This window comes from Jatropha curcas, chromosome 4 (assembly GCF_041381405.1).
Source record: "Jatropha curcas cultivar XTBG-Jc1 chromosome 4, XTBG_Jcur_1.0, whole genome shotgun sequence".
NCBI lineage: Eukaryota > Viridiplantae > Streptophyta > Magnoliopsida > Malpighiales > Euphorbiaceae > Jatropha > Jatropha curcas.
Window position 1 is genome coordinate 5,844,682 of NC_143154.1, and position 8,676 is coordinate 5,853,357.

At 35.9% G+C, this 8,676-nt stretch overlaps 1 non-coding gene across 1 annotated transcript; it reads right to left on the reverse strand.

The window, feature by feature from the left end:
* Positions 1 to 404: 404 nt before the first annotated feature.
* LOC149496769 (small nucleolar RNA R71) lies at positions 405 to 511 on the reverse strand. Its single transcript, XR_016320745.1, has one exon. It is a non-coding gene; the product is annotated as a small nucleolar RNA R71 (small nucleolar RNA).
* Positions 512 to 8,676: the final 8,165 nt, after the last annotated feature.

Here is an 8,676-nt window from a genome sequence, read left to right on the forward strand (position 1 = left end):
GCTAATCCTCAGGACAGACTTCAACCTCATGTCCGAACCTTGTGGGATTACATAACACCTTCTCTCAGTGGAACAACCTAACCTAGAGTATCACTAGACCTAGGGTGGAAGCTAATAATTTTGAAATTAAACCTGCAATTATCCAAATGCTTTCCACCTCAATTCAATATGGAGGTTTACCTAGTGAAGATCCTAATGGCCATATCACAAATTTCTTAGAGATTTGTGACACTTTCAAACAAAATGGAGTTTCTGAGGATGCCATAAAATTAAGACTTTTTCCTTTCACTCTTAGGGACAAAGCACGATCCTGGTTACAATCATGCCTTGCTGGAAGTTTTACAACATGGGAGGAATTAGCCCAAAAATTTTTAGCAAAATTCTTTCTATCCTCAAAACCCACAAAACTGCACAATGAGATAATGACTTTTGTCCACCATGATCAAGAGAGTTTGTATGAAGCTTGGGAAAGATTCAAAGATTTATTGAGAAAGTGCCCTCATCACAGCTTGCCCAAATGGTTGCAGGTACAAACTTTTTATAATGCATTATCTCCTAACATTAAGATTACTCTAGATGCAGCTGCAGGTGGATCTTTTGAACGAAAAGGAATTGATGAGGCATATGACTTGATAGAGGAGATGGCAAGCAATAGCCATTATCAAAGCAACTCTGAAAGGAAGAAGACTGCAGGAGTTTATGAAATTGATGCCATCACCGCAACAATGCCAAGGTAGACAATATGGTAAGGAAGTTGGAATTGTTGACTACTAACTCAGTTAATTCTATTGTGCAAGCTTGTGACAGGTGTAATGGACAATATGGGATTGGAGAATGCATGTTAGATTCTTTAAATCTGCAAACTTTGGAACAAGTAAACTATGTGATGAATCAAGGAAGGAAGAATTACCCGTACTCTAACTCTTATGATAACAGGTTGAGGAATCGCCCTAATCTTTCGTATGGGAATCCGAACAACGCCTTGAACGCACCACCAAGTTTTATACATCAAGAGAAAAAATCTCATGATGATCTCCTTACTGCCCTCTCTAAATCGCACATGGACTTCATGAACGAAACTAGAGAAAACAATAAGATCCAATAAGCTGCGATAAGGAACTTGGAGATTCAACTAGGACAGTTTACAAACATGATGGCCTCCCGACCCCAAGGTACGTTACCTAGTACTAAAAAAATCCTAAAGAACAGGTAGAAGCCATTACCTTCAAGAGTGGCAAACAGTTGGAGGAACCAACCAGGGTAGAGAAAGAGAAGGAAGAGCAGAAAAACATTCCCATTATTGACTTAGAAGAGAAAGAGGAAGTAAAATCTTATGTTCCACCTGTCCCTTTCCCACAAAGGTTAAAGAAAACACAAGATGACAAGAGCTTCCTCAAATTTCTTGATGTCTTCAAAAAGCTTCAAATCAACATATCTTTTGCTGAAGCCCTTCCTCAAATGCCCAGCTATGCAAAATTCCTAAAAGAGATCTTGAGCAATTAAAGGAAGATTGATGATCAAGGAATGGTAATGTTGACAGAGGAATGTAGTGCAATTATTCAAAAGAAGTTGCCTCCAAAATTAAAAGATCCAGGAAGTTTTTTTATCCCTTGTAATATTGGAAATCTTGATTTTAAAAAAGCATTAGCAGATTTAGGTGCTAGCATTAGTCTAATTTCTTATGAAGTTTTTAAGATGCTAGGGATGGGAGAGCTAAAACCAACAAGGATGTCTCAACAGTTGACAGATCGATCAATTAAAAATCCAAGAGGAATTATAGAAGATGTGCTCGTCAAGGTAGGTAAATTCATCTTTCCTGTTGATTTTGTTATTCTTGACATTGATGAAGATAGAGAAGGATCCTTAATCCTTGGAAGGCCCTTTCTTGCTACTGCAAGAGCATTGATTGATGTGTATGAAGGTAAATTAACCTTGAGGGTAGGTCAAGAGGAAGTTGTTTTTGATGTTCTTAAATCTTGTAAACTTCCCATGGATTATAATGACTATTTTAGGATTGATGTTGTTGATGAATGTGTTGACGACACTTTGCATATTAAATATAAAAATAACATTAATAATCCAAGCATCATAAATGAGAAAGAAAGTGAATCACCAAAGCAAGAACTGAAACAAATTCCATCTCATTTAAAACATGCATTCTTAGGTGAGAATAATTCTTTCCCTATTATTATTTTGTCTAACTTAACACTTGATCAAGAGAAAAGGTTGTTGCAGGTTCTACAAAAACATAAGAAAGCCCTAGGATGGTCTATTTCTGATTTGCAGGGCATAAATCCAAGTGTGTGCATGCACAAGATCTTAATGGAAGAAGACCACAAACTTTGAATTGAGCATCAAAGAAGATTGAACCGAAACATGAAAGAGGTAATCAAAGCAGAAATCATAAAACTTTTGGATGCTGGCATTATTTATCCAATTTTCGATAGCAATTGGGTAAGTCCTGTTCAAGTTGTCCCGAAGAAAGGAGGTATGCTAGTTATTTCTAACAAAAATAACTAGCAAATTGAACAAAGGAACATGCAAAGATCACTTCCTTTTACCTTTTATTTATCAAATGCTTGAAAGACTTGCAGGTTATCCCTATTATTGCTTTTTAGATGGTTATTCAGGGTATTTCCAAATACGTATTGCTCCCGAGTATCAAGAAAAAACTACTTTCACTTGCCCTTATGGTACTTTCGCCTAAAGGAGAACGCCTTTTGGGTTGTGCAATGCTCCTGCAACTTTTCAAAGATGCATGATGTCTATATTTTCTGACATGGTTGAGAAATTCATTGAAATATTTATGGATGAATTTTCTATGTTTGGTTCTTCTTTTGATTCTTGTCTTTGTAATCTCTCTCTAGTAATGCAACAATGTGAGGACACTAACGTTGTTTTGAATTGGGAAAAATGTCATTTTATGGTTAGTGAATGTATTGTTTTAGGGTATAAAATCTCACAAAAAGGGATAGAAGTAGATAAAGCCAAGATAGAGGTAACTGAAAAACTACCTCCCCCAAATTCAATAAAAGGAATAAGAAGCTTTCTTGGCGATGCAAGATTTTATAGGAGATTTATCAAGGATTTCTCCAAAATCACAAAACCTCTTTGTAATTTATTGGTTAAAGATGTTCCTTTTGATTTTGACAAAGAGTGTTTGAATTCTTTTAATAGGTTGAAGAAAGAGTTGACTTCAACACTTATCATTGCTACACCAGATTGGAGTCTTCCATTTGAACTTATGTGTGATGCTAGTGATCATGCTATTGGAGCTTTTCTTGGGCAAAGAAAGAAAAAGAAATTGCATTTCATTTATTATGCTAGTCACACATTGAATGATGCACAATTGAATTATGCCACCACTGAAAAAGAACTTTTAGCTATTATTTTTGCTTTTGATAAATTTAGGGCTTATTTGATTGGAGCTAAAACAATAGTGTACACTGATCACTCTGCTATTAAGTATTTATTGGAAAAGAAAGATGCAAAACCTAGATTAATTCGTTGGGTTCTTCTCTTACAGGAATTCAATTTAGAAATTCGTGATAAAAAAGGAACTGAAAAACTTGTAGCAGATCATTTATCCAGGCTTGAGTTGGGGGAAGAAGAGCAAGTAGAAGTGAAAATCAATAAAGAATTTCCCCATGAACATCTTCTTCTTCTAGCTAAAGCACAAACTCCATGGTAGCTGATATACTTAATTACCTTACTTGCAAGATTACTCCTCCCAATCTTTCTTAGCAACAAAAGAAAAAATTTTTCATGATCTTAAATATTACTATTGGGAGGAGCCCTTTTTGTTCAAGTATTGTAGTGACTAGCTTTTTCGACATTGTATACCGGAAGAGGAAATGAAAAGTGTCCTTCAATTCTGTCATTCAATGGAATGTGGGGGACACTTTAGAGCAAGCAAGATGGCAGCACGAATCCTAGAAAGCGGTTTGTATTGGCCTAACTTATTTAAGGATGCTTTTAACTTTGTACGTCTTTATGATCATTGTCAAAGGTTAGGTAATATTTCTAAGTGCCATGAAATGCCATTAAACAATATCCTTGAAATGGAGATCTTTGATGTTTGGGACTTAGATTTCATGGGGCCATTCCCATCCTCTTATTCTAACCAATACATTTTAGTAGCGGTGGATTATGTCTCGAAATGGGCGGAAGTTGTTGCCCTTCCCAATAATGATGCCAAGAGCGTGATGAACTTCATCAAGAAATATATTTTCAGAAATGTATTTTCACACGTCATGGTACTCTAAGAGCAATAATCACAGACAGAGGTAAGCACTTTTGCAACAAGTACTTAGATTCCCTTCTTTCAAAATATAGTGTTACTCATCGTGTAGGTACCCCATATCACCCTCAAACAAGTGGATAAGTGGAAGTCACTAATAGGGAAATCAAGAAGATACTGGAAATCACTGTTGGCCAATCAAGGAAGGACTGGTCCAAGAAGCTCGATGTCACTCTGTGGGCTTATAGAACTGCATTTAAAACACCAATTGGTATGTCTCAATATCGAATGGTCTATGGTAAGGCTTGTCACCTCCCTGTTGAGTTAGAGCACAAGGCATATTGGGCAATCCAATTTCTTAACTTTAAAGCTAAGGAAGTTGGTTAAAAGAGGTTACTTCAATTGAATATGATGGATGAAATGCGACTCAATGCTTATGAGAATGCCAAAATCTATAAAGTCCGCACCAAACAATGGTATGATAAGAACATTATCCTAAGGAATCTAAAGGTAGGTCAATAGGTATTGCTCTATAACTCAAGACTCCGTCTTTTTCTAGGTAAATTGCGCTCTAGATGGTCTAGCCCATTCACGATCAAAGAAATTTTTCCACATGGGGCAGTTGAAATAGTGGATGGTGATCGGAGTTTCAAGTTCAATGCTCAACATTTAAAAGTTTATCAAAATGGAGACTTTGATCCAATCAAAACCATTATAAGTCTTATTTAGCCTAAATCGGGTTTAGTGCGTCGAGCTTAACGACGTTAAACAAAAGTGCTTGTGGGAGATGACCCATTTTCTTTTCCTTAGCTTTCTTATTTTAGTTATTTTTATAATTTTCACCATTTTTTTCTTCTATTTTTAGTCATGTTCTTTCATGTGTAAGTTGAGGTACAGGCTCTAGCATGCCCTAACCGTGCCCATCAGCACGCCCGTGCTTCAAAAAGGGATATTGCTTCGAGGGTCAGACTCTAGCACACACCAACCGTGCTCTGAACCACGCCTGTGCTAAGTAAGGTGAAATTTTGCTCTCACAAGTCAGAGGCTTATAGGCCCTTGCCATGCCAATCCGCACGCTCGTGCCAGAAAAGCAAAAAGTTGCCCTTGCAAGTCAGAGGCTAGCATGCCCCAACTGTGCTATTAAGCACGCCTGTGCCAGGTAAGACACATTTTTCTCTTGCAGGTCAGAGGCTCACACGCCCGAGCCATGCTATTCAGCACGCCCGTGCTTGTCACCGCCTCAAAGATCCAATAGCGAGCACACCCTAATTGTGTCGTATGGCACGCCCGTACGAAGTTCTAAATCTACGCCTTTAAAAAGTGACTTTTCGGTTACCATGCACCTTTCATTATTTAAAGCGCACGCCCTAGACACATCCTTTCTCCTTAAGCACGCCCTAGCTGCCCTCTCCTTCTTCTCCATCTTTTTTCTCACCTTTTCTCTCAAAGCAAAAGTTTAGCAACCAAATTTTCTCTCTTTTCTCCTTCTTTCACCATGCCACCAAGGTATAAATGGAGTGGACCTGCATCTTTAGTGGCCGCGAGAAATCGGTCGATCCCCGTCCTTCGATCGGTTCTCCTCCACCCACTCCTCCTACAGGTCCCGCTCCTCCTCTGTTTGAGATCGCCTCACTGAAACAACAAGAAAGGTACAATAAACTATCTCTTCGCCCTATTTTGCCAAATCGTTTTATTGATGAATCTGCTTTAGCACAAGTGGGGCTTAGAGATGCTGTTTTAGAACCCCTTAAGCGCATTGGGTGGGAACAGTTTATTGCAGTGAAAGACCTTGTTTATGAACCTCTAACTTTAGAATTTTTTGAGTTCATATTCTTCTCTTATTCGTCTGTTGCCTGTTAATTTCCCTAGCAAAATTAAATTCAGACTTTTTGGGAGAAATTTTGAACTTTCAATTAATGAGGTTAGTCACATATTTGGTTTCCCCACTGAAAATGCTGTAAATCAAATACCTAATGATTTTATAGATCGCAGTACATGGACCGACCTGACTGGGGAACACAACTATAACCCTAGGTTTTCAAAAGCGTCCAAATTAAGAAATCCAACCTTGAGGTATATTCATAAATTCTTAGCCAACACTATTTTTGGGCGAAGCGAGAGTGACGGGTGTTCAGTCGAAATGAATTATATTTTATATGGGCAATTGATCATGGTATTATGATGGGGTGTTTTGTGACCCGAATTGCATCGTATTTGAGAGTTTGGAACCTAGCTAGACCAGTTTATGATAGTGTGGGAGGAGGAAAGGGCACTAGGCTAGACTTAGATGTCATGGTGCATATGAAGTTAATGGAAAAGGTAGGATATTCGTACTGTGTTGTGGGTACTCGAGATGAGAGTTCTAATGATGAGGAGGCTGAGGCTGCTAATGAGACTAATATGGAGGAGGGTAATTTGACTCCTTTCCCTAGTTTTGGTACTTCTTCTGGTGCAAGTACTTCTAGAGCTGGTCCTTTTCAAGAAGCATCTAACTTGTCCAACGATGAAGCTCTTGTACATATGATGTCCCGAATGGACATGTTTGATACTCACCTTAATGGAATGGAGTCCATGATTGCTGACTGTTTCCAGTCAATAGAGATTATGCATGGGAGCCTCGACTCTCAGATCGACACCATGCAAGGCCAATATCAGGGAATTGCTAGTCAACTCAAAACCGTGATTCAATTGTTGCAGCCACATCCACCTCCACCATCTGAATATTGATTTATGGTTCTTTTTTTGGTTGCTTTCTATTTTGATTTTTGTTCCTCTTTATGTGTAATAAGTATATTGGATATTATATCTTCTTGTTTTAGTGTTTTCTGTTTTATAGCTTTGTTAATTTCCAACATCCGGCTCCTTCAATATCTTTTCCTTCAATCTTATTGTATTTTTCAATACAATGATGGTAATGGTTCCTACACATTCTTATTCTTTTACATTATTGATAATATGATAAGTTTGGGGAATTGCTTTAAAGCTCATTGAGAACAATGTGCTAGATTAAGTTGGGGGAAGGGAAATTTTAGTTAAAATTTTTTATTTTTTCTGTTTCATTAGTCTAATATGGTTGGAATAATTATGAGCAAGTTTAAAAATTATCATAATTCATTAACTTGCACTGAATTTAGTCGTTCTTCGAAGTTAATTATTTTTAGCTTAAATTTTAACTTTTGACTTTACATAATTCCTTGGTTTAACTATTTGTTTCTAAGATTGTAAACACTAAATCGTTTGTGAATTCCATGATATACTGATGTGTTTTAATCAAAATTTATTTAATCTTTGCATTCCTAGAACAAATTAGAATTCTCTTTGAGACAAAAGTTTAAATGCTTACATTTAGAAAGAGATGATTTAGGCATTCTTTGTTGAACCCCTTATTTAGCCTAAGGCCACCTAAATTAAAATATGACATTTGCAACCAATTTGAAGCCTATATCCAAATGTTATTATTCGTCATTATTAAACCTAGCTATTAAACCAGCTTAATTTCCTACCCTAAGTGCAATAATGCATAATTGAATGATTTGATTTTTATTAAAACATAGTAACAAAAAGGGAGAAAATTTCATTAATACCAGCAAGTGAAGCAAGTAGAAAAAAAAGCAAAAAGAAATACCCAATAAAAGAAAAAAAAATCAATCAAGAATTCAAGTCTGGGGAAATAAAGCAAGGAAGAAATTATCAAAAGTATTATAAAGAGACTTTGCCAAAAGCATCTCAAATCATTGAGCTAGTAAAGAACTTCAAGTGAATCCCCCTTTACAAAATTTCATTTTAATATAAAGAAAACCTTGATATTATGCATTCTTTGCACTTTTGTCTACAATGTTATCCTTTTCTTTGTTAGCTAAGGTTATATCCCTAAAACCCCACTACAACCTAAATAAAGACCTTTTGATCTTTTTAAATTGTATACATTTCAATTGTGGAGAAGGAATGACTAATTTTGCCTATGGGAATGTTGAACTTATATTGTTAAACATCTTATTTAAAGGTTAAATACTTTTTGTAGAAATTCATATTCTATTTGTCATAGATTGAATAAATTATTGGTGTTGAAAATCTTATTAACTTATGATTAAATAAATGAATGTGTTTTATTGAAAATTGAATTTTTGCTAGAATATAATTAGCATAGGGAACACTTGAATTATTCTCATGTTGATGATTTTTTATACTCTTGAAATTGTGAATAATTATCTCCAACCATAATAAGCTAGCTTTGTTAGTCTGTTTAACTTTTATTTTTTCTTTAGTTTTTAGTTTTGTTGCTTGAGGATAAGCAATGGTTTGAGTTTGGAGAATTTTGATAGTGTTATTTTTATAGTATTTTTAATATAGTTCATATTAGGATTTTTAGCATTTTTATTACTTATTTAGTTTTTATTTCCAATTTTATTTATGTTTTTGTGTAAAGCTTTCTTAAA